At 32.5% G+C, this 26,078-nt stretch overlaps 1 pseudogene; it reads right to left on the bottom strand.

The window, feature by feature from the left end:
- The window catches only part of LOC142643906 (cyclic nucleotide-gated ion channel 1-like), an 89,718-nt pseudogene that overhangs the window by 62,196 nt on the left and 1,444 nt on the right, over positions 1-26,078 (bottom strand).

Genomic DNA, 26,078 nt, shown 5'->3' on the forward strand with positions numbered 1-26,078 from the left:
CATCCTTCAAAATGGACTCCGTCACCTCTACAGCGTAGTCCTTGTGGGTCAACAGACGGCGCACGGATCCTTGGACAATAGGCCCTGATGAGGTCATCGGTCCTTGCCTGCCCCATAAGCAGACCTAGGAGGTGACGGCCTTCGAGATGACTTGTCCCCAGGAGTGGGGGCAACCTTCTTCCCCGGACGGTCTTCCCTGCCGTCAGGTTTTCTCTTGGCCGCGGCCTTCCCAACGGGCCTGAGGGCTGACGGTGGGGTTAACTCGCCCCCAGCCTTCTCTTGCTGTTTTTTCTTAGCCGCAGCTGCCGCTCTGACCCTTTGCTTAGCTGACTCCATTTCTACAAAGAATAAGGGTTAGAAAGAAACAACGTCAGGATAAAGACAAGAAGTTGAAGGACACTCACATCGGCGAGAATAAGCGTTCAATTTGCAAGCCTCCTCCGTCGGTTCAGGGCCACCACAATATAAGTGAAGAGTGTCTAACGTGATTAGATCCCGACACTTCCTCTCGTCCAAGGGAATGGCCGTCACTCGATGAATGAAATCCTCTTGCTCCGCGGTGATACGTGGATGGTTGTTAGCTGCAGTGAAAAGTGACTGGTTAGGACAGCAAATAAGTAGACGGAGCGAGAAGGGTCGACGGGATTAACCTGAATCTCTAACATATGCCCATGTGTTGTCAAAACCATTGGGCATTGTCTCCCACTCCTCTGGACGACATACCCAATTCGTTCCTTCTACAAAGAAGTATCTGCCCTTCCACTTCCTATTGGAGTCAGGCATATCGGACACTAACTTCAACTCCTTATCCCTTACTGCAAAATGACACACTCCTTTTGACGAGGAAATGTGCTGAGGACGATAACACCAAAAGAACTCGTCCAAGGTCAGCTGACGGTTCCCACCACTCAGACGACCCCACAAGATCTCGGCACCAATGAAGGTTCGCCAAGCACTGGGGGCAATCTGGCTGACGGATATCCCAAGGAAGTTAGCCAGCTAACGGTGTAATGCCGTCAGCGGCAGCCTTAGCCCAGCCGCGAACATGGCATCATACATGCCGACGTCCGCGGTTCGTCCGGAGTAACACTTCTCACCTTCCTCAGGAAGACGAATGGGAATGTCGTCTGGTATTTGATAACGGGACCGCAGACTTTTAAAAACGTTCTCCGTCATCGTTGGGAGAAAATTGTTGACGGACCACTCTGAGGGTAAGATGAAAGGACGGTCGTCACCAGAGGATCCCGAGGTGCTCTCTAAGGCTTCCTCGTCGTCGTCACTCTCACCCCCGTCACTGATACTTGCATTTTTGTGAATCCCCTGGTCTTCATCGTCTACATCACCGCTCACCCCACTTCCTCTAGAACTCTCTACTTCACCGTCAGAATGAGTTGACGATTCTCTTTCTGACGACCAGGATAGGCCCTCTGCGGGCTCACGACCTGACGGGAAAACTTCGTCGTAACCCGCTCCGTCGCGGATCGACGACTGATCACTCGGTGTCTCCCTAGACATCTGACTACCTACAAACGACGGGTTTCTTTCTAAGATCCTAGGCAGACGACTTCACTAAAGAGCGACACTGTAAAAAGTAAAAAGTAAAGTAGCGAAAACTTACGTGTAGGAGGACGGTCTCAGGAAGCTGACGGCTGCGCGATTGACGATGTGATAAGGCTGGCAGTGACGGATTCGTTCTCTCAAGATGGACAAGGCGGAAAAAGTGGGAAAAAGGTAAATAGTGAAGTATATATAGGAGAGAGAAGGCGCGGAAGACGAAGCGACATACCCGTCCAGACGCGGAGCCAATCAGTCTATGACATGTGTCCCACCATTCAATGAAGATGGCACAAACTACCATGCACGAACCCTTTCCCCAATAACAAGAACTCCATGACCCGTCACTCATATCTGACGGGACAATGGAGTTGGGGGGCAGCTGATAGTGACGTTTTTAAGAATGCTGAGGGGAACACGCAACCCGTCAGCCAGGGTCATTAGGATGCCACCTTTTTAGCATTCATAGCCATGCCCCTTACGCAGCAACGTTAAGCTGACGGATCACATGGACGAGTCAGGGGTGACGACCTTGGCTGTAAGGTCTTTGGCTGACGTCCTTGGCTGACGGATCACATTGGCGTACGTAAACTGACGACAGTATAGGAGGTACACGTGAGCTGACGACCTTGGCAGGTGAAGGCTGAAGGAGTAATCCAACTTTTCATTTTTAGCCTATCTTGACTTCTGCTTATGTGAATATAAGGAAAGTTCTTGCGCTACACGTTCGACTTTAGTCAAGAAGATTCCTATAAGGAAAGGGCTCAATACAATAGGCAAAGATCCGCGAATTACTATTTTAAAAAGGAAAGTACTTCTTCACCAAGGCGCATATTTCGGCCACATACCACTATATATACCCCAAGACCCTCATGACCCAAAGGTACGCACTATTACCTCAACTCTGGCACTCTAGGGTTGTTTTAAAGACTCTAACTTGATCGTCGGAGGGTCTTTGGCCGGCACCACACCGGTGCTCTCTGTCGATCACCTACTTTCTCTTCACAGGTGTTGCTTCAATCGGAGGAGTACTCGCAGCTTACTGGTGATTTCTTCGGCATCATTAGTGTGCTATTTGTTTTTCTCGAGAGAAAGTCTGTGCACCCAACAAATATCACACTTGGTTATACGGACGGAGGGGGTTTTGACCTTGGGGCAATGACCCTTAATTATTTATTTTAATATTGGTATATACACATAAGGTAATTTGTTCGGTAAAATTACATTTATGTATTTTAATAATATTATTAGTTCTTTTAAGTAACACTATAATAACAATTTTTTTTTAATATTTGCACAAACTATTATGATAGTAAATTTTTATTAGTTTGTATTTGAATTCATCACTTATATCACTTTATTTACTTACTAATAATCATTCATCATGTTAGTAATTTGTAAAGAAGTTTGTAATTTTAGCATTCAACTCCTTTAAGACGACTTTCTAAATAAATAAAAAAAAACTCCTTTTAAAAGCCATAAAAAAATTTATAGATCTAAAATTTAAAACAAAATATACATCCTAACAATAAAAATTGCCAATAATAAAGCTAAAAACAATTAAGCTCAATCAACCAATTTTATCAACAAAAAAAACAACTCGGGCATTTAAAATTTTTTAAACAAAATAATTTTGTTCTTACCCAATAGCAGCCGCACACATCAAAAACACTAATAAATAATAAATAAATAAAATAGCCCTAAGTAGTTAAGTAACAGAGTCGGAAGTCAAAGTCGCCACATGCAACCAGAAGCAAAGTCGCCCTCCCTAACTTCAAGTTCTGACTCCATCCCTACTTGGTTAGAACAAGGTTTTTCTCCAAACTAGTTTAGAGAAAAATCCTTAAAATTCCTCCTCTATCTTGTTATTGGATGTGAAATTTTAAAATCTAACGGTTGAATCGCATGTTTTTTATGTTCTTAACATACATGTCAAATTTCATAAAAATCGGGTGTTATTTACTATTCAATCAATAAATTTATTTTTATGCATAACTTTAGACTACAAAAACTTAAAATTTAGACATTTGATTGATAGCAAAGTTATTGATCTTTGATCTTCTTGAAATTTTGCAAGTATAAAGAATATTATAAGAACATACAATCCAATTGTTATATTTTTGAAATTCACATTCAATAAAGAAAAACTATAAGAGCAGTTTGAAAGGTAAGGTTTTTCTCCAAACTAGTTTGAAGGGAAAATTTTTTCCACTTGAACATTGTTATGTGGTAGATAAAAAATTAATATCAGCGGGTTCAGACATCAACCAGTAAAAACTTGCTAATTTAATTGTTGTAAAAAAATTTTGTCCTTGTTGCATGCTCTTTGCGTTGTTGACTAAAAGCTTTTTAAATTTTTTTAATCACATGACAGGCATAAGATGACAACTAAAAATAAGCTTTTTTCATATAAATATTTATTATTTTTTTTAAAATTTTTTTATATCATAAAATATATAACTTAAGATTTATTTTAATTTTCTTGCCTTATGTAAATATGCAAACTAACTTATTAAGATTATTTTTGTACAAAAAATCAAATATCATGGTCATGCATGAATTTAATAGAAATGGATAAAGCTAGTAACACTCCCTTCTTCGGTTGACACTGTGGAGTGCTTGGTAGCTGTACGAATCTTCAATTTGCTATTGAATGTGCTTTCTCCCGTATAATCTTGGAGAATGATTCTAAAACTATGTATAGAACTCTCTGCTGCGAAGATGTCTCTCCTCTTTTCGTTTGGTCACCTGGTATACGAATTCAAGACCTTTGCAAAGAACTTTTGTGTAGTCACTTTCTCCTGTACGCGTAGACAATGTAATTCTTTAGTTCATAACCTAGCTAAACATACTAGATATATTAGATATTTATCAGGGTGGGAGGAGGATGTTCCTTCACACCTACTTTCTGTAATTTTAGTCGACTTTGGCTGAGTTTGCTTTAATAATATTAGTTTTCTACTTCTTAAAAAAATGGATAAATGTTAAAAAATTATTAATATTCCCAATTTTAAAGAATTAAATTAGAGCTTTTTATTTTAAGGTTGCAGCAAATCCTGAAAAATAATGACGTGTCAATATCTAAGAACAACACATGTCCTACAAAATTTAAAATTAGAGCTTTTTATTATAGGAATTAAGCATATTAAAAAAGGGTAAAAATTTGCTACAAACTAAGTTGTATCAAATCTTACAAAATAATGACGTGTCAATATCTGAGAACAACACTTGTCCTGCAAAATTCAATACCTTGCATTGCCCTGGACTGGTGCTGTTCTTAGATATTAACACGTCATTATTTTGCAAGATTTGCTGTAACACCCATTAAATTTTTTTCCCCCCTTTTTGAAGGCATATTATACATATTTTAGGGTTTTTTTTTTTTTTTTTTTTTTGTCCTTAGGGACTACACAGTCTGAAAATAATTGAATGAAATATTGCGAAATAACAAAACAAAATAACATTTAAAAGCCTACTTAAGGTTAGGCCTTTTTGTAAGTGCTGTAAGTTTTATCTTCCTGCTCTCTTCTTCCTCATCTTCTATGTCTTCTGTTTATACTATCTCAAAAAAGAAAGAAAAAGAAAAAGAAAAAAAGATAAGCGGTCTAAAGTACCATATTGGTCAATTAGTGAGTGAGTTTTTAGTTTATAAGCATTATTAGTACTTACAAAGGGTAGACCTTTTTGTAAGTGCTAGTATTGTAAGTCTTGTCTTCCCAAAATTTATTTATTCTATTGTTTTTTTTTTTTTTTCACAATTGACTAAAAGATTGACCTTGGACGTGGTAGTGCAATAAATTAAAAAGACCCCACTTGGTGACTGCCTAACAAAATAACATTATATAAAACAATGTAAAAATTGCCCCTTTTTTTTGCTGAACTAAAATTTCCAATTTCTAATATTTAAACCTTAGCATTAATTTCAGAATTTAAGAATGTGAGACATAGTTATGATATCATGTCAAAATACAAAAATATTAGGAATAACTAAAAATAAGATGAGAATGAAAAAAAATAAATAGAAGGAATTAATGTGACTCTCTTTTAGTAGTCTACTACACTGCATTCACAACAAAAATCTCTAAATGACACGGTCTTAAATGTTATCTCACAAACATTAATTTCATCTAAAGTGAATATATTTTTCCAAAGGATTTACATTTTTTATTAATAAAATATTTTTGATGTAGTGAGTACTTGCTCTAATTATTATTCAAGAATTCTTTACTAAGCAATTTATATCATCCATACCATATCTCTCTTTTGGTTTGCTTAATATGGCATTCACTTCTATCGTGGTTTGCTACTTTGCTTTATGAGGTATTTTGACTATTTTTGCTACCTTCAGCGGAATTTATATAATGTGGCAAGTGCTACCAACACTCACCGGGAGCGGGAGAGAATTAAAGTAAAAATTTGTTCTACCTTAAACGTTCTCTCTTTTAAACATATACACAAACCCAGATGACAGATATTGAAAGAGAAAATTAGGTAGAGAACCAGAAATATTAGGGCATGACGTCTTTTTCTTCCTTTCTTTTTCTATATGTGATGTTGGCAATTGTCAAATCATCAAAATTAGCACAAATGCTGCATATGGCAAACCATGAGAGAGGTAAATTTCTTATAAAACGAATCACAATGCAATTAGTAAGTGTCATAAAATTATCACATGGTAGTTCTATGTATGAAAGGTATACCCTATGGGTAGCATTTGTAACTTAAAAAATAAAAATCTACCCTATATATCAGGGTGCCCATGCATTGCATTAGTAACTTAAATGAATATTCAAGCATGATTAGTTCCCGTCATATGAAATACGATTAGATAACCAAATCCTATACATCACATCACACGGATTACAAAAGGTGTAAATAACAAAATATAACCAAATCCTTACTGAATTTAATACCGTGCATCAAACATAATTCAGACGTTGTCCTTTTCCTAATTTTACCATTATTATTCAGAATCCAAACAAGTAGCAACTCCATCACTAGAAAAACAAATCTTAAAACAGCATAGACACTAAAACAAACCATTGCTTAGCAATAACAATGTCAGGTACTCCTCCTGGATTCAGAACTTTTCTTGAAGCTCCGACTTAACACTTTGGGTGATTGCAGCGCTAGACTGGTTCTGAAATAGAAGCTGCTTCAACAACAGCACCATCCGATTTCGGTTGAACTGCATCTTTACACTGCGTGTAAAGCTGTCCCAATTCTCTTCCTAATTTTTTGACAACAGCATCATTCAATGCCGGATTCTCATCTGTTTCAGAATTTTCAATTGATTTTGAAGCAGGCTGCTTGTAAATCTCTCTCAATTTTATTAGTAAGTTTCCAACATCAGATTGTTTAACTGATTCTGAAGCACTATCCTGCATGTAAACCTGTCCCAATTCTGTTAGTGAGTTCAATTCGGGAATCGGGATATCTTACAGCATATATTTAGGCATTAAAATAAATAAGGTATATTTATACAAATATACAACATAGTTCTTCCACACACAAATTTGCTGGGTTTTTTTATTAAAAAAAAAATGCTATGGGCATAACAAAAATTCACAAAATATTTAAATTAACATAAAAAAATTAATTAGAGATTATGTTGGGCTCAAATGTAAGTTTGCATGTTAATTTGAGAATGTCATGAAATTTTTATAACATTTTGTTTGTGTTTTTGGTATTACTGTATCTTTTTCTTTTTCTTTTTTTAACTCCATTACCCTAAAATTGAGAAGTATAGCTAAATAATAATTCTATTTAAAAAAATTAAAAATAAAAAGTGGGCCGGGGGGGGGGGGGGGGAGTTTTTATAGAATTTTTGGTGATGACCAAAAACAATAAAGGTCATGGATTTTATAGATGGTTAATTTTGAACTTTAAAGTAAAGAGTTCATAGATGGCTCATTCAGAGGACCACTCACTCTTTCTAAGGATATACGTGTTCAGTTTGACTTTATTTTTAAAAAAATGCATAAAAATATTATTTAATATAACATTAAATGCATCTTAACTACTGCCTTGAAGGTATTCATTAATAAAATGACAAAATTTAGCTACAAAACCATTTGTAGCCTAAGGCTACAAACTCCTCTAATAAACTAATATGTGTAAAAAATGGCACATGCACTGCACATGATTACTTAACTAATCTTAACCCAACTAACCCTAGTTAAATACACCACCCATTAAATAAAAAAAAAAAAAACTAAAAACTAAAAAACCTATTACCTATATGTATACTCTCTCTCTCTCTCTCTCTCTCTCTGACTTCTCTGTAAGTTGTAACCTAGAAGTCCAACTCCAACCGGTCACCCCAAGCCTTCTTCTCCCTCCACCTTTGGTCACCCCAAACCATTATGTCTCCACCGTCAGCCTACCTAAACCCTCATTTGTCTCCACCACTAGCCCACCTATTCTCTGCAGCTTAAAGCCACCTCTTGTACGTCGCTCCTCCGCTTCACCGATCAAAACTATAAATTTCCCTTTTTCCTTGATAACCATGATTCCTTCAAGAATTGAAGAGGATTTGCTAGCTTTTTTTTTTTAAAGTTCTGTTGAGGTTTCAATCTAATTCCTCATCAGGTCTCACTTTCTTCAATTTGGTCAAGAATGATTTAAGTCTTTGACCCACTATCCAGAATTATTGTATTACTGTTCATATTCTAACGTGGTCTAGAAAATTTTATCAAGCCATGAACTTGTTGTCTAAATTGATAGAAATGGTTAAGGTTGTTTCACCAGATGATGATGATGTTTTTGAAAGTTTGGTTTTTTGTTGTCAAGATTGTAATTGGGATCCAATTGTCTTTGATATGCTTATTAAGGCTTATGTGAAAGCCAACATGATTGAACAAGGTTTTAGGACTTTTAGGAGGTCTGTGGAGGTTGGTTTTGTCCCTAGTGTAGTTGCTTGCAATTTTTGTTTGAATGGGTTGGTGAAGCTCAAATGTGTTGATCGGTGTTGGGAGGTATATGAAGAGGGATTGGGGGTGCCGATGGAGTTTTGGATTTTCTGGTTTTGTTTGAGAGAAACAGAGAATACGTATAGGTATAGGCTTTTATTTTTTATTTTTTTAATAGATGGTGTAGTTAACTAGGGTTAATTGATTTAAGTTTACTTAAGTTGAAAGCTCGGATTTATGCGAAAACACTAGAGCTTCTTTAGACCTCAAAATAAAATTACGGCTAGATTGCTTTTACTCTAACTTAGACTTAGTGCGAAATAAGAATAAATGAAGCGCACTCGCTGGATCTACTCTAGTGCATAAACATGAACAATAAACAACAAAAGTAAAGCACAAGAGTAAGGGAAGAGAGATGCAAATACAAGATAACACTAAGACTTGTTATCGAAGAGGAAACCGAAGAACTCGGTGAAAAACCTCTCCGCGATCCTTCAAGTTGAAATCAATCTACTAGTGAATAAGTTAAAGTACACAAATAACAAAAGACCCTCCAAGCTTAGTCTACCCAATGTACTTGAGCCCTCCAAACTCCTACTACCAACAGATTTCTCGAAATCTTGTCTTCACTAGCTTTCTAGATCCCGCAATACGTCCGATTGCATCCACCAAGCCTCACTGGCTTCTTTTGGCAAATCTCCAAAACTTCCCAAGCCCCAAAACACTCTCTGCACTTTGAAAATGTGTGAGTTGTGTTTGGATACAAATCTCCTCTCAACGTATGACAATGAGAGAGGGAAGAAGAAGAGGCTACAATGATTTCTCACTAAGGATGAGTAGCTCTCTCTCTAAAAGGTGGGTGTATTGTGTTGTAGAAAACTTGTCTAGAGTTTTTCTCTCTGAATAGCCTCTCATACCTTTGTGGATAAGGAGGGTATATATAGTATGGGTGAAGGGTAAGAAAGTCACACTTAAAAACCTCCAGGCAAAGAGTTTCGTGGGTACCTCGCAAGATGGTCTGTCTCGTAAAGCACTCGTGAAATGCAGCCTGACACTTGACCCTTCAGCTTCAGCATGTGCTTCTCATGTACCCTTTTAGCCAGAACCTCTACTCGCAAGCTTCTCGCGAATTAGTCGTGAAACTGCACTGATTTTCATTTTATGCTTGATTCTTCACAAACTTAATACTAAACCCAATACAATAAAATCCCATAAAATACAAGGAACAAAATTAATGCAATTACAACACTTTTTGTTATGGAATAAAGCCAATATAAAACATAATTGTAAATCACACTTTACATAAGTAATCACGTGTAGTGCACATGCAATTTTTTACACATGTTAGCTTATTAGAGCAGTTTGTAGCCTTAGGCTACAACTGGTTTTGTAGCTAAATTTTGTCCTTAACAAAATCCTTAATTTATATCAAGAAATGTCAATGGATATCCTAAGAATATTTGTTAGTGAATATTTTAGAAATTTTTTATGGAAAGAGAAAAAAACAATTAAGGTTATGTTTGGTAACAGTTTTTGTTTTCTATTTTCAAAAACTTGTTTTTGGGAATATAAAGAAAAGATAATTTTCTTGTATTTTTGAAATAAAAAACATGTTTGGTAAGTTTTAAAAAAAAAGTTTTTTGAAGAAAAAAAAAAGAAAATACTAAAATATGTTGTTACTAGGATTTGAACTCTAATGTTAACTTATTAAATGAGACAGATTCATTAAATCAAATGCGTGTTTTCATTGACTTTTGAAAACTAGACACTAAAAACAGTTTTTTGTATATTTCCAGTTTCCTTCACAAATTAAATTTTGATAACAATTTTTGTTTTCTGTTCATTTTAAGTTGCCAAACAAGTTTTTTAGTCTCAAAAATAGAAAATTGTTTTTGGAAACAGAAAATAAGAGGAAAAAATAGTAACCAAAGATACCCTAATATTTTGATAGCTTTTTTTATTTTCCATAAAAGTGGTATCAAAATTTTCTTAAAATGATTTATCAACGATTGCCCTAAAGACACCCATTAACATAACCCGTTTATATTTTCTATAATTTTACCCATATTGCTATATTAATCCTTGTAAGGAAATAAGTATAGTGAAAAGAATTTAAATCATTGTCCGATGCAAGCCTTTTTAGCATTCCCTAGAAAGGTGAGTGGTCCTCTGAATGAGCCACAAACCTTAAGTGAGTGAGTCCCTAAGTAGAGAGGTTGAGGCAGACTCTCCTCAAGCGAGTATTGATTCCTTGAGTTTATCCTATTTCTTTACTGTAGAGAGTAATAGTTTTAGCCAATTATGATTTTCTACGCCATATCACTAAATTCATGTAGTAAGTTCAAATGGCTGATTATAGGGTGCTATATACTACTCTGTTTTTTTGATAGGAAGGTGTTATATACTACATAGTAGGCTACACTATCTTAATTCATAGATTATTGGAAATTTGACTAGTGTCACTAAATGAAAATTCCAAACAATGCTCAAGAGCCAATTGCATGTCAACATGTGTTGAGATTTAATTTGAAATAATACAAGCAATTTAGTTAAATGTTGTCATATGTTATTTTGAATTCAATTAAGAAACTTTTGGTTAATCAAATGATGCCATGTTCTCCTTCGAGAATAAAATACTATTCTTTCTCTCAATAAATATATATATATATATATATATATATATATATATATATATATATATATATATAAAAGCAGAAATATGCTTTTGGTTAGCTAAGTTGTTGGCTAAAGTAATTTTATTTAAATTTCCTTATTTTGAGAGTAAAATTTTAGGAAATGTGCCTTCTTTTTATTAGCTAAGTTGTTGAATTTTTATTTATTTATTTATTTAAGCTAATATATGACAACAAGGATACAAAGAAACATGCTTCAAAAGAGTTAGGATTCAAAGAAAACCAAACAAAAAACAAAAGAAAAATTTTTTATAAGGACCAAAAAATATAATACATGAATTTGGCCCATAGCGAGATCAGGTTCGGTTGAGTTAAACTTGTAGAAAATGTATCACGAAAATTAGTATCAACACTAAATTGTTGAAATGTTTTTTTATTTTTATTTTTATTTTTTAAAGCTAATGATGACAGGAATAACAATAAAACACACTTTGAATGGGTTAGGTTCAATCACAGTAGTAATATTAGCAACAACAACAACAAATGACAATAACAACAATAATAAACTAACAATAATATCACTGGTAACGAAAATAAAAAATATAATAATATCAGTGTAATACTACTAATAATAGGGATTTAAATCTCTCATTCCTCATTGTTGTAACTATTAAATTAAAAAAAAAAAATTAATTGGATGATTAGCTTATTACATGCGAATTAAAAAATTCCCTGTGTGTGTGTGTGTGTGTGTTCGGTTGAGTTAAGCTTGTAGAAAATATGTCACGAAAATTGGTATCAACACAAAATTGTTGAGTTTTTTTTTTTTCAAAGCTAATGATGACAAGAATAACAATAAAACACACTTTGAATGGGTTAGGTTCAATCACAGTAGTAATATTAACAACAACAAATGACAATAACAACAATAATAAACTAACAATAATATCACTAGTAGCAAAAATAAAAAGTAATAATAACAATAGTCTAATACTACTAATAATAGGGTGATTAGTAATAGACGTTTAGAATTTAAATCTCTCATTCCTCATTGTTGTAACTATTAAATTATAAAAATAAATTAATTAATTAATTGGATGATTAGCGTATTACTTGCGAATCAATGATCTCTCTCTCTCTCTCTCTGAACTGAGTCTTAAAATAATTTTAAAAAGAAAAAAAAGTGAAAGGAAAAGGATTGGGTACTCACCTGCAAGTTCCCCATGAAATAAAGAAATAATAACAGGCCAAAGATAGAAATTCCAAGTGCAAAGATGTTTTCACATATGTACCTACTTGTTTGGAGGTTTGAAGCAAAAGAACTGCAAAAATGGCACAATTATCATGTATAAGAGACAAATCTTAAAAATTTCTAACTAAAATGCAAAAGTGAGAAATTAAGAAAGTTTAGGAGAAATGCATATGTTAGAGAGAAGATGAAAGATCTATTCTTAGGCTTTCAAAGTAAGAAAACAGGGTCAAGATCACATGTTTATGGGCTTTAATTTGGACAAATAGGACCTCCAACCACATACACAGGAGCAGTGGTTAATTAAGGATGGCGTTCAAGCCCATTACATCCATAAGAGAAGGAAGCATGAATGCGACACAGATTTAACATCTATCCCACAACTTTAAAAAAAAAAAAAAAAGGTGTCAAAATTAGAGGAAATTAATGAAAAAAGGAAGAGCAAAAGAAGGAAATGACTACAAACTCCCTTTATATCTTTTTATTGGATTTGAATTTTGACAGATTCACCATTGGATTCCTGTGGTCTCCAAACCTATGAGAGCTGAGGTCTTGGACAAAGGATTTGGGCCCCCAATTTATTTATTGGTGGAATTCCTAACAATCCTATAGGAAAATGGCCTTAAACACCAGCTAGATTGTCCTATTTCAATTATCTCTGTCTGAGTTTTTTTTTTTTTTGAAGGACACCTCCTTCCCCTCTAATTGTTATTCTTCCTTCCTCACCCTTTCTCTTTTTCTCTCTTCCCTTATTTTCCTCAACTTTTTGTCAACCCCCTTTCATCGTCTGCCCTCACTCCCTTTATATAGTCTCTCCTTAGTGGGGTTCAAATCATTACTTTTTCACCAGTTTCCATGCAATCCCACTGTTACCCAGAATCCTAAGAAATAATCATGCCTTTTGAGGTTTCTTTTGAAACTTGTTCCAAATGTGAAATAGTGTTCGACAGCGAACTCCCCAAAGGCATTGACAACTCTCGGTAACCGACTTGAATCTAATCATTTCATCATCATTTTCCCATCACCTTATCATTAATTCGGTAGTGGACCAACATATGTGTCGTTGGGCTAGGCTCACTTCAATGGGGTTCGGGTGTACTTCTATCTAATGGGCTGGATTTGGCTACTCAGGCTGATCTTGGGCCTTGGTTGGGTGGGCCGGTACTGACTCTCTGGGCCCGAGCCCCCCACAATTGCATTTTCTTATTATGTCCTCAATGCTTGCAAAATTTCAAGAAAAAAAATCAATAATTATATCATCTATCAAATGTTTAAATTCTATGTTTTTGCAATCTTAAATTATGCATAAAAATAAGTTTATGGGTTGCATAATAAATAACATTTAATTTGAACAAAATGTGGCACATGTTAAGAACATAAAGAACATACAATCACCATCACACACTCTTGGTGCAATCGTCACTCTACAAGTATAAGTGTTTGTAGGGTGTGGGGGGGACAAAGGTCGGAGTTCAAGTCTCTAGATTGGAGTTTCACACACACACACAAACACACACACACACACACACACACACACACACATATATATATATATATAAATTATGCTAAAGTGGAAATTCTATCTTGTATAAAAAAAAAAAAAAAATAAAATCGAATGGTTATATTTTCAAAATATGTAGCCTTATAAATTTTTAGCGAGAGTTTGTAACCATTACCTACAAACTAGTTTTTAGGCAAACTTTGTTCATAGTAAAATAGGTTTAAGGTAGAAATGATCATTTTCTTTAGGATGATATTCTCCCCCCCCCCCCCCAACTTGATTCTAAGAGTTTGCTAGTGGGTTATAAATACTACTAAATAGTGGTGTTAGGATTTTTAAGTGTTAGCTTATTTCATGACAAATATATCTGTATTATTGGGTTGTGATACTGTAATGTAAATTGTGGTAATGAAGGTTAAAGGTTTAATCATCTGTTCACTATATATACAACTTACAAGAATGACAAGCTCGACCATGCAAGAATGAAGGCTTGGTAGTGTGAGATTGACAAACAAACAAACAAACACACACAAAAATTAAAAAAAAATGGAAGACTCTTGGTCAACTAGTAGGGCGAAAATGGGCAAATGCTCATTTCGCGCAAAAAAAAAAGGGTAAATGCCCCTTTTCTCAAACTAATTAGGAAAATGTCCCTCTTTTGAAACTCGATTTTCTGAAAATCGAGTTTCAAAAAAAAAAAAAATTATAGAGCCCTATAGTGGCGTTTAAAGGAGTCTATAGTGACGTTTTAAGGACCTATAGCGGCGTTTTGTAACTCGAGCTCCATGAACTCGAGTTCCATGCAAGTTTTTTTTTTTCCTCTCTCTAAAACGTCGCTATAGGCTCCTTAAAATGTCGCTATAGGGCTTAATTTGATTTTAAGAAATTTGAGTTTCAAAAGAGGGGTATTTCCCTAATTAGTTTGGGAAATGGGGCATAATGCTATTTTTTTTGCGCGAAAAGGGCATCTGCCCATTTTGGCCCAACTAATAGCCTATTACGGAAATTTTGAGATTTTCTTCTAGATTCATTTGTGTAGCCACCTCCAGCCCAAACCCTATAAATAAATAATAATAAAACCACAATATCAACCCCTTCTTTGGACTGAAACCCATTATCAACCCTAAGTTGGTAGAAGGGACAAGGGAGATGGCTTACATTACCTTAGAAAAAAAAAAAAAAAAAAAAACCATTTGAGAGCGCTTTTTGTTGTCCTACCCTCTCCCATTGATCATCTTTGATAGGTTAAGGGTTCCAAATATAAGATCACCTAAAGTGTATCGGAGGTTCTGTTGAAACCATAATAATGACACCAAAATCTTCAAGTGGCCTTGAAGTAACCTTGAAATTGGTTTGGCGGTCGGCAATCTACATGTGGCACTGAATCAATGTGAAGACTAAAGGCTAGTTCAGCAATTGCAGAAAAAGCGGGACGTTAGGATACAGTGTCTATGTGCTGGAGGTCTAGTAACTTAGTCTGTATCTCAACAATCTTTATGAGTAATTATTGTATGGGTTATAATCTTTAAGGTTTTTTATATTCATTTTAACAGAGTCACGATTCTATTAGTGATAAGTTATATATACTAATTATTTAAATTAATTGGGTATTAATAGAATTATATAATACATAATTATACTAACAATTACCTTAAAAACTAAAGGGAAAAACTATTAAAAAGAAAAAAAATAGCTTCCTCATCATAGAATGATTGTTGATTAAAGATAAGTTAAAGATATTGAATCTTTTTGTCAAACCTTAACTCAAGTTAAGGACTAGATATGACAAAATGGGCGGATCAGGTCGGGTCAATTGGGTTGCAGGTCAAAAACGGGTCATTTTAAGTGGGTTAAAAATAGGTTCAGGTCAATCGGATTGCGGGTTGGGTCAAGTCGGGTTGACTCGTATTTATCACATGAATTTTTTTCTTATAAAGAAAACAATATGTATTTGCCATTTGGGAAAGTCATGCAACAAATTACTTGATGTAAAATGCATTATTTTGAATTCACCATTTATATCAAGAATGAACTCAGTTAAACTTATTAATACTTATTCAATAATTTTAAAATTATACAAATCCTAACATTGCTATCTAAAACAAAATAACACAAAGATAAGTAAAACAAATACACAAGTTTTATTTTTACACAATATCAATATCCTAAAATATAAAATAAAATTACAAATGACTTATTGGATAACTCAATTGATAAAGAATAAAAACATATAAGAAATTTACAATTTTAAAAATTAATTTTATAATCTATTATCAATTGTGGTTGACACTCTATTTCAATTTGAAATATACATTAAAGTTTGATTGTTTACTTATTTATATATGGTCTCTTTATGAATATTATATCATTATTAAGTAACACATACTCTAGAAAATATCATAATTTATTTTGAAAAGCCGTTTATTTTGGACATAAATTGTTAAAAATTAGGTCTAAGCATTCATAATTTATACTAATTTGATACTTTAGTTTCACTATTTTCACAGTTGTGAATGTTTCTCACACATATCTACAATTTTAAATCTATGTTTTTAACTCTATTGTAACAAAATTATCTTAGTATATACTTTGCTATTTGATATCAAAAAATCTTTACTCATTACAGAATGCTCAACTATTCATCTTTCAATTAATTTGCATGCAATTATGTAAATGTCTCAATTGTTTCCTTAAAGCTCACAAGAAACAATTAAATCAATATTGTCTTAATTTTATTTTTTTTACCAAAAAAAAAAAAGTTTTAAAAATGTTTGGGTCTGGGTCAGGTTGCAGGTCGGGTCAGGTTGCTGTAAAAAACATGAGTCGGGTCACTGGTCAACCCGTTTTTACTTCGGGTCAAAAACGGGTTCGGGTCGGGTCAGGTCAAAAAATTCTAACCTGTTTTGCCATATTAAAGGACAATACCCAACCTTACTTGGAATTTGGGACATGGAGTAAAAACAAGTCAACCCGTACTTGGCCTGCTTAATTGTCAGGTCAAGGCAGGTCAACTCGTGACCAATTGAACCTAAAATGTTTTTTAAAGTGATTTTTTTATTTAAAAAAATTGGCTATATGCATTTAGGTAACTTAATTCATTTAATAAAATAGTATTTTTTATATAATTTTAATTCTTTATTGAATCACTTTCTTTGTATACTTAACTTATATTAAAAAGAAAATTGTAGATGAAAATACTAACAAAATTACTAGCCAACTTGAGGTTTGATTCATTAGATGCAATTTATATTAAATATTTACTTAATTTTCTTTACCTAATATGTTAGGTTTTATTCTTAAAACTTTTTTTTAATTAGTTATCTTCCTAGGTAATTTAACTTTATTATTATTATTATTTTATATGAATAGAAATAGGCAACCCAGAGAAGGTTGATAACTTGACATAATCCACAATATTTAGTATTTTTATTTTTATTCTTTTATATTGATGGTATCATTAGTGAACTTTGAATTATTTAAATATAGAAATTAATGTATTATTTAATTTTTTTAAAGTATTTTGTTATTGGTTTTCTTTTATCTTTTCTTTTCTTTTTTTGTTATTTGTTCTCTTCTTTGTATTAAAAGGAACTTGGAAGACAAAAACAATATGATCATATAATTATTTCTATTATTATTGCATGTGAAAACCTATGAGTTAACTCATAATCTGATTATAATCCGACTTGCTTGCAAATCGTCTAAGATTACCCTTTTTTTTTGCTGGATTAAGATTACCCATTTTTGACCCAACCCTTAAGAATACCTTAGATTATAAAATACTTAATATATATCTTGAGATGTATTTAAACTTTAAAGTACGATTTTATAGTACTACACACACAAATATCTATATTAGGAATATAATGTAGTAAAAAAAAAAAAAAAAAAACAAAGCATCTCCAGGATAAAAGCAAACCATACTTGATAATTCTATTAGTAGCAAACTTAAAATAATCCTGTGAATTTCCATAATGATCCAAATCTATAAAAATTCGTTAAAAACTCAATTCATGGTTTAAGAATTTCTTTCTATTGTGATCCCAATGTTCATTAGGAAATTCATGGTCTAACAAATGTGTGAGGAAGTCTACTTGATGATTTTACCGTGTAAGAAATAAATAGGTAAATGATATTTTTATTTAATATATAAGATCATTAGTAAAAACAAGAAGAAACTAATAACTTTATTAGAAAACGCTAAAAGGTAATACAAATTTACTACAGATAACTTACAAACTAATGTCGCAAACTCGCAATAAATGTCATTAGTGAGCTCCAACATCTCTCATAACTGAATATTTGAATTAGCTTTTTATCTATCTATAGTCTATAATACTATTTAATTAAGAGGCTTCTAAGCCGTAGACTCTAAGTTTTGAATATCCCAAAATATCCACTCTTTCCTTACTAACATGTTTTCAATCAATGGGGACAATTTGTAAGTTAAAAGCTTATAATTTAAAATCTCCCATTAAACTCCCATTCTCACTAGTTACAATCCTCATCTCTTATCATTTTTTAAATTTTCCTTTCATCCCTTATTATTTTTTAAATTTAAACAATTTTTCATGTTTCTTCTACATTCTCTTTTATTTTGAGCAAAAAAATCTATAGGCATTCAACAAACTTAAATTCACCACAGTGCACGAAAATAGATGCATAAATGAAAAACTATGATATTAAGGTTGTGTTTGGCATTGGCTTAAAAAGCTTTTTATTTATTTATTTTTATTTAGCTTATTTTTACTACTATTCATGGGTCCTATTGCACTTTTTAGTACATAATGACTAATACCATGTGTACCACACGGGTTTTGCTGGGGTTATCGCTCGAACCGCTCTTCTTTGGGTGTAAGACGAGAACTCTTACCATCAAGCCACATATGTGTGGTTAATGATGTTGCTTAATTTCTACATATATTGATATGGAATAGTAAAGATATGGAATAGTAAAGGGTATAATATGTGCAAACCTTAGATTTTGCATGCCCCACCAGAAACAGTAAAATACTTTTTGCAGAAAACCCGTGGACTCTAATATCCCGGATCGACGGGCTTCAAGAAATATTCCAAAATTAAAGGTACTTGTATTTGGTGAATCAATAGGGCAGAAATCATCTAAAAAAGATAGATTGCTAGAACTATGGCCACAGTTAAAAGATATTTCAAACCCATCGGTACGATTTTCAAACGCTTTGTGCCAGCAAGCCGTCAGTCGTTGAGTAGTAGAGAAAAAGTACCAAAAGGCTCCCAATACCTAAACAATTAGATAATCAATATAAACTATTAAATTTTGTAGATATCTTAACCAAAGGTTAATAACTATTACAATTATAACAATAAGAGAAAAAAGATTTGTATGGATATGCAACTACTACTTAAATTATTCTCAATAAACGAATCAAGATGCTTTTCTACACTCTACGAACCGATGGAAACGTACTTTGAATAGATTAGGCAGGAAGACATCTAAAGCACGGGTACAAAATTGGTGTACTTGGAGCCTTCATAAGTATAGATGGCACCAAGCAAGCTGACGAAAGCCCAAAGAGATGATCTTAAAAAAAATAGAAAATAAAAAAAGATTTATTGATGAAGAAAAAAACCCATAAGACAAAAGGGAGCTAATAGGACTTATTTGTTGTCCACATAGAGGCAAAGATTTATAAGTGAGGGAGAAAATTGTTGGATATACACGTGTAAATGAAATCTCACATTAAATAATAATGAGAAGGGTGAGTGGTTAATATAATATGATTGTACTCATACCCATTGGTTTAAGCCTTTTGAGTCAAGTGTTGCCCCTGTATGCGTGTATGTGTATATATATATTATCTACTCATTTGGAGGCTTTCCAATGTGTGATCTCCCAGCACAACTCTTACACAAGATAGTACCTTCTAGGTTTTGATGTATTAGTATTCTCAAGGTAATTGTATAAAAGGTTTTATCCAGGTAATTCTAAAAAATTTTGATTTAGCAAGGTTGGTTGGTTTGGAATTTAAATATTAAGAAAGCCAACAATTAATGCATTGATAAAAGAATCGACATTTGTGAAGATTAAAAATAAAGAATATGAAATTACTACGTAAGCAAACTTACATGACCAGCAAGGATGTATAGAAATAAATTCAATGATGCTTTGATCCATATGGAAGCCTTATTAGATTTCTTAGCGCTTAAGAGTTTCATCCAGGATAGTTAGATTTCGAAAACTCTTGGCCCATATTGCAAAAGAATTACAGAGTTCAAGATTGTTATATTTGAAGATTTTGTGCGTCTCATCTCCGAAAATATGCTTGACATTACCACCTGAATGGATTACGACAATTTTTGTTTTTAGAGTCATTGGATATAATCTAATTATGTGTAGGACAGTGTTAATTTAAAGAAAATAGTAATTATGTGTGTATTAGAAATTTTTTCAAATTCACATTTTGATTTATTGCAAATCTATTTGAAGTTTTGCTGTTAAGGGAAAATATTTTTGTTGTAAAATAAAAGTAATTTAATATTCCTTATCCAAGAAAAAATTTAGTATTTTTTGTCCGTTGAAAATTACGTGTTAGATCTTTATAATATAGGCAGTTAGGTGCTGCTATTAAGAAATAGGAATTAGAAACAGTGGTAAAGTGTGACTATATTTGAAGTAGTGGTGATGCCAGAAATTATTTCATGGGGTCGGATATAATTTTTTTTTTCTTTGAATATATTGTATGCCTACTATGTGTAGTTGGATAATATTGCGCTATAAACAAAGATCAAAATATAAATCAATTGTCTTACAATCCAAATGTTTACTACATAAAATATACCTATTAAACTTTAACAAACTTGAGTCAAGATTGACAAATTGGATTCAATATCTTTAATTTTATCTTTAATCAACTATCATTTTTATGAGAAGGCAGCAGCTCAATTTTTTTTCCGTTTTCCATTTTATTTTAATATATATTCATCATAAATTTATGAATAATGAATTTTTAGTCTATACATGCAACTCATCAACAATAGGATTGTGACTTTATTCAAATTAATATTAGAAACCATAGACTTTGATATAAAATTTATATAATCAAACAAATAATTTTAGGGATAAATTATACTTCTGATCCTTGAAATTTGGTGTAATTTTAATTTTGGTCCTTCAAAATTAAAATATTTTGGATCAGTCCCTAAAATTTAAGGTGAGTTTGATTTATATCCTTTAAATATGAGATTGGTTCAATTTTGGTTCTGTAAATATTTGGTTGATTTGACTTGGTTCCTCAAAAATGGGGTGCCTCAACCCCCGTTAGTAATGTATAAAAAATAGAGAGACCAAATTGTTTCATTTTAAAATCTTAAGGACCAAATTCGAACTTTTTAAATTGCAAGAACCAAATACACCAAATTTCAGTGACCGAAAGTATCATTTACCTAAATTTTATTTATATTACAATTTCAATTGGCATTCGAAGGTCATAAGTTAAATATCTAATAATTTAAAATAAAAATTGGACCACACATATATATACACATACACACATAGAACGAAAACTGTTGTTCAAACAACGTTACCAAACTGTAAGACTTTATAAAAATCTTTTTTGTTAGTTCCAAATTACTAGAAAATACGTGAAAATAGTAGCTTCCAACAGACAACGTAGCTAAAGTCTCCCTTACCTGTGGAATGGGCAGAATAACTAGAAAGTGGAGCATGGAGTAGGACCACGAGGACCTTCGACCTTCATTACGTATCTTGGATTTCACTACAAAATACACAAGGTAAATGGTATCGGTGACCGATCGCGAAACAATAGCTATGGTCCACAACACTTTGTTTAACCCAATGCACTTTTTGTCTTCTTTGATCACGGGAACGTAAAAGAACAAGGGATCCAGCGATACTGCAATCGCGCGACCGAGTACAAGTATTTCTTCATGCCATTTAAATAATGTTGACTTATTCTCATTCCTGAACAAAAACCCGGCAAACATAAAATTATAGGTTGCCTTAAAAAAAAAAACAAAAACAAAAAGCTAAACACTATCAGATTCTGTAATAGGATCTTCTTTAAAAATAAAAAAAATTATGTATTAGGAGTTAGGACTGAGTTATGTCGACTTTGTACATCTTAAACTAACATAAGCTAATCTTACTCAACTTTCAACCTATAACATGTGTTCTATAATGATGGTTCTTTATCATTAAGCTAAAATGTTAATTAGTTTTTAGTGTAAATGAAGATCAAACTTCAGATTTTTTATTTGATAATAAAATATTTTACCAATTGAACTAATTGAAATCCAATATTTATTAAAAATTAAAACTTCTCTATCATGAATTCTATTTACGAGAAAACTAGATTTTTATAACAAAGTACATCTTTCTCTTTATTACAAAAAAAAGTTTGGAATGGAATTCCTCATATTTTAAAAGTTTGGGATTGGAAAGAGGCTAATCCATCCCAAACCTAGCCAATTACCACTCTTATGCACATATGAAGTTGAATTAGTGGAACCATATATATGTTTTCTTTCCGACTCCCACTCTTTTGCACAAGATGATTGGAGTGCATTGTTTTGGAATTTTACAGAGCAATTAGCATTAATAATATGTTGAATTAAAGAAAATATTATAATAATTTAATTCAAATTAAATAATAAAAATTACTTTGAATTAACTTGGCAAAGGTATATGTAAATTCGAATTTTTATCAGTACTTCTGGTAATAAATGGCTAACGGTTGCAGCATTTTCTTATTTCCTAAACATTTCTATCTGCAATCAGCAGTCAATTACTAATTGGTCTTCGAATCATGGTTCAACTTGGGGACTATTATGCTTTGGGGATTCTGCTCTCTAGCCGATGAATAGTTTTTCAATTTTGAGTAAGGTCAAAATTATTCATATGCACTTTTTCAATATTTAATTTCAAATGACTTTATTTTGTATGTATCTACCAATGGATTTGGCTATATATTTTGCTCGAGATCCTATACACTTACACCATATTCCTATTTTTTAATATGTTTACATGCCAAAAAACAAAAAAACAAGAAACAAAACACCTTATTCTACTTCCTGTGTATAAAGAAAAGACAAGAAAAAGCAATTTCTTCTATTTATGTTTAAATATTCAGGATTAATTACATCTTATATTCACCTTTTAAACGAATGGCATTTTATATTCATGAGAACCTAAATTTTATAGCAAAGCCATTTAAGTAGGAGAAAAATGTAGGTGGGTCAAATCTTAAAGTAGGAAAGTACAATTATGGGTGAAGAAAATTTCTTTGCTGCACAAATTTCATAATACCCTTCACATAGAGAACTCCAGAATACCCTTGGGCCACATAAAACATATACATTCCCTTACAATTCTTTTAGTGCTTTTCGCCTTTGCATAGTTATTGATTTCGTCTCGTTCCGGCTAGGAAATATTGTATTGGTAAACAAACTGAAACAAGGAACTCACTCATACCACCTTGGGAAAAATTTCAAATCATTCCAAATCATTTCTGTCAATACAGACTAGTATTTGAATTTTGGGAGAAATGCAATTTGGCTTGAAATTTTTTACTCTTCTAACTTCTCTACTATTTTTTTTTTTTTACTTTTTTGAATTCTCTACTTTTTACCTCCCACTACAACACAGGACATGACTAGTCACTCTTATCTCTCAGTATTTGTTTAGTTGCAAATGAGGAAAGATTAAAAGAAAAGAAATACGCAGAGGGAAAAAAAAAAAAGAGGAGCAATTATCTCATGTATGTTTGGAAATAGGGAGATGAGAAAAGAAAAGAGAATAATACCCTTCTCTTTCCTTTCATTTGCAAAGACAAAGGAAATCAAAGGAAAAATATATGTTTTTAACTTTTATGTCGACATGAATGTAAAAGATGGATGAAAGATATGAGCAAAAATGTAATTTTGGGTCATAAGAAGTTAAACATGTGGGCGTGGGAGAAATGATTTCTATCATTTTCTTTTCTCTCCTCTCAGTTCCCTTCTCTCTCTTTCCTCCCTCCTTTCCAAAAGCAATGTCACTCTTTTGGATTCGGATTCAGATCCTCTAGAGTTCCTAGGGTACTCTATCAAGTAGAGTTCATTAAATCCTAACCACTCTTTAATGATTTAATGGTCTAGATTTTGCCATGTCAGCATTTCATTAACAATCATCTTAATTGTTTTGTTTACAACATTATTTTATTATTTCAAGAATATTATTAATGAAATGCTGACATGGCAGAATCTAAACCATTAAATCATTAAACAGTGGTTAGGATTTAATGAACTCTACTGGTAGAGTACCCTAAGAACTCTAGAGGATCTGAATCCCACTCTTTTTTGTCTTTTTTTCTTTACTCTCTCTCTCTCTCTCTCTCTCTCTCTCTCTCTCTCTCTCTCTCTCTCTCTCTCTCTCTCTCTCTCTCTCTCTCTCCCTTTTATTTTCCCTTTTTTTTTATCTCACAATCTTTCTCCATCACATCACTATCTACCCAGGCCTCTCTCTCTCTCAATCAAAAGACTCAAAACATTTATCAAAAAAAAAAAGATGCAAACAAATCCTCTGCTCTCTCCTTATTCTCCCCCCACACCATCATTTAAGGGATGTTTGGTACATACACTTAAAAACATGTATTTTGTTATTTGAAAACATGTGTGAAAATACAAGTGGGTAAAAAAATGTGTAAAAATACGTGTAACGTTGTTTAAAAATACGTATTTTTTTTAAATGGTTTATCAAACAGGACCTTATTATCTTAATTTATTTTATTTTTAAATATATATATATATATATATATATATATATATATATATATATATATATATATAAAGTGTTATATATAACGGTAAGCCCAAAATGCATGGTGCACAAAATACATCATTATCAAAATATTTGATTCTAATGAACAAACCAAAATGAGTACCCAAATGGAATTAACAAAATTTAAGAGTAAGAAAGTATTCCAATTGGTGAAACATTTAAGGCAATATGACCAAGCTTATGATGCCTTTCTTAATACTAATCACAGTTGAATCGTAGTAAACAACTAATCACAGTACACAACTCTTTTATATAATTTAGAAAATTAAGACCTAAATTTTTATTAAAACAAAAAATCATAGTACACAATTAAATTGGTTTAAAATATATATATATATATATATTAAAATTTTTAAAATAAAATTTGGTTATATAAATTTAGTGGAAATATTAGTTTTAAATTTTGGAAACAGAGTTTTATGTATTTCTAATGTGTCAAATAGCTGAAACATGTGTAATATTTATAATGAGTCACATTAAATTACATACATATAATATTTTAAGACCCAATTTTCAGCATATATAATATCACAATATCATTGTTAGAATAATTCGTTATATTTTTATTTTTTTCGCTAATAATAGCAAGCTTTTGGCGTCATATTATTTTTGTGCGCCATATTATATGTGTGTTGGTAACTTGGTATATAACTTAGCAACTTTAAATCATTGATTTTCTGTTTCTCAACAAAAAAAAAAAACATTGATTCTCAAAAAAAAAATCATTTTCTTATAAAAAAGATAATTCATTGATTGAAAATTCGTGACTTAAAATTAAGATCTTGAAAATTTTAGTTGGGTTAGACATAGTTGGCCCCAAAAGCAACATAATACAAGTAAGATGCTGTAATAAGGTGTCTTTCAGTTTCAGACATTCGAAATGTTATTAAAAAAATGTTCTAATAGTAATTAACCAATATATTGATTCAAACTACTGACAGAAGAGGGAACAACAGTTTATTTTTAGTGAGAAAAAGAAACTACCTTTCATTGTCCCCGTGCTGATGGTAACTCATACCTAAAGCTTATCGATGATCCAAGGTCCAAATAAAGAACCAACCTCTGAACTATGTATAGATGACCCAACAAACTTCACCAGAAAAGTCTGGATTTTGATCCCTGGAAAAATGGAAAAAGATTAGACAATACAACTGTAGGGACACGATTTTCAGACCAAACCCAAAATGTAAGGGATCTTAGCCTAGTGAACCCAGTACAATAAATTTGTAAAGAGTGGGTCAAAGAGTTAGGCTTTAGTACATGGATAACAGTTAATATGGTTTTGAATGATGAGCCAACAAGAATTGAACCTAGTTTGTTCAAGAAAGTTTGTCCTCAGCATAGTCCGAGGAGCTCTGTTCTAGTATATATTAGACGACAATAATTACAGGAGTTGTTGAGATTGCTACAATAC

Source organism: Castanea sativa, chromosome 7 (genome assembly GCF_040712315.1).
Source record: "Castanea sativa cultivar Marrone di Chiusa Pesio chromosome 7, ASM4071231v1".
In the NCBI taxonomy this organism is placed as follows: Eukaryota; Viridiplantae; Streptophyta; class Magnoliopsida; order Fagales; family Fagaceae; genus Castanea; species Castanea sativa.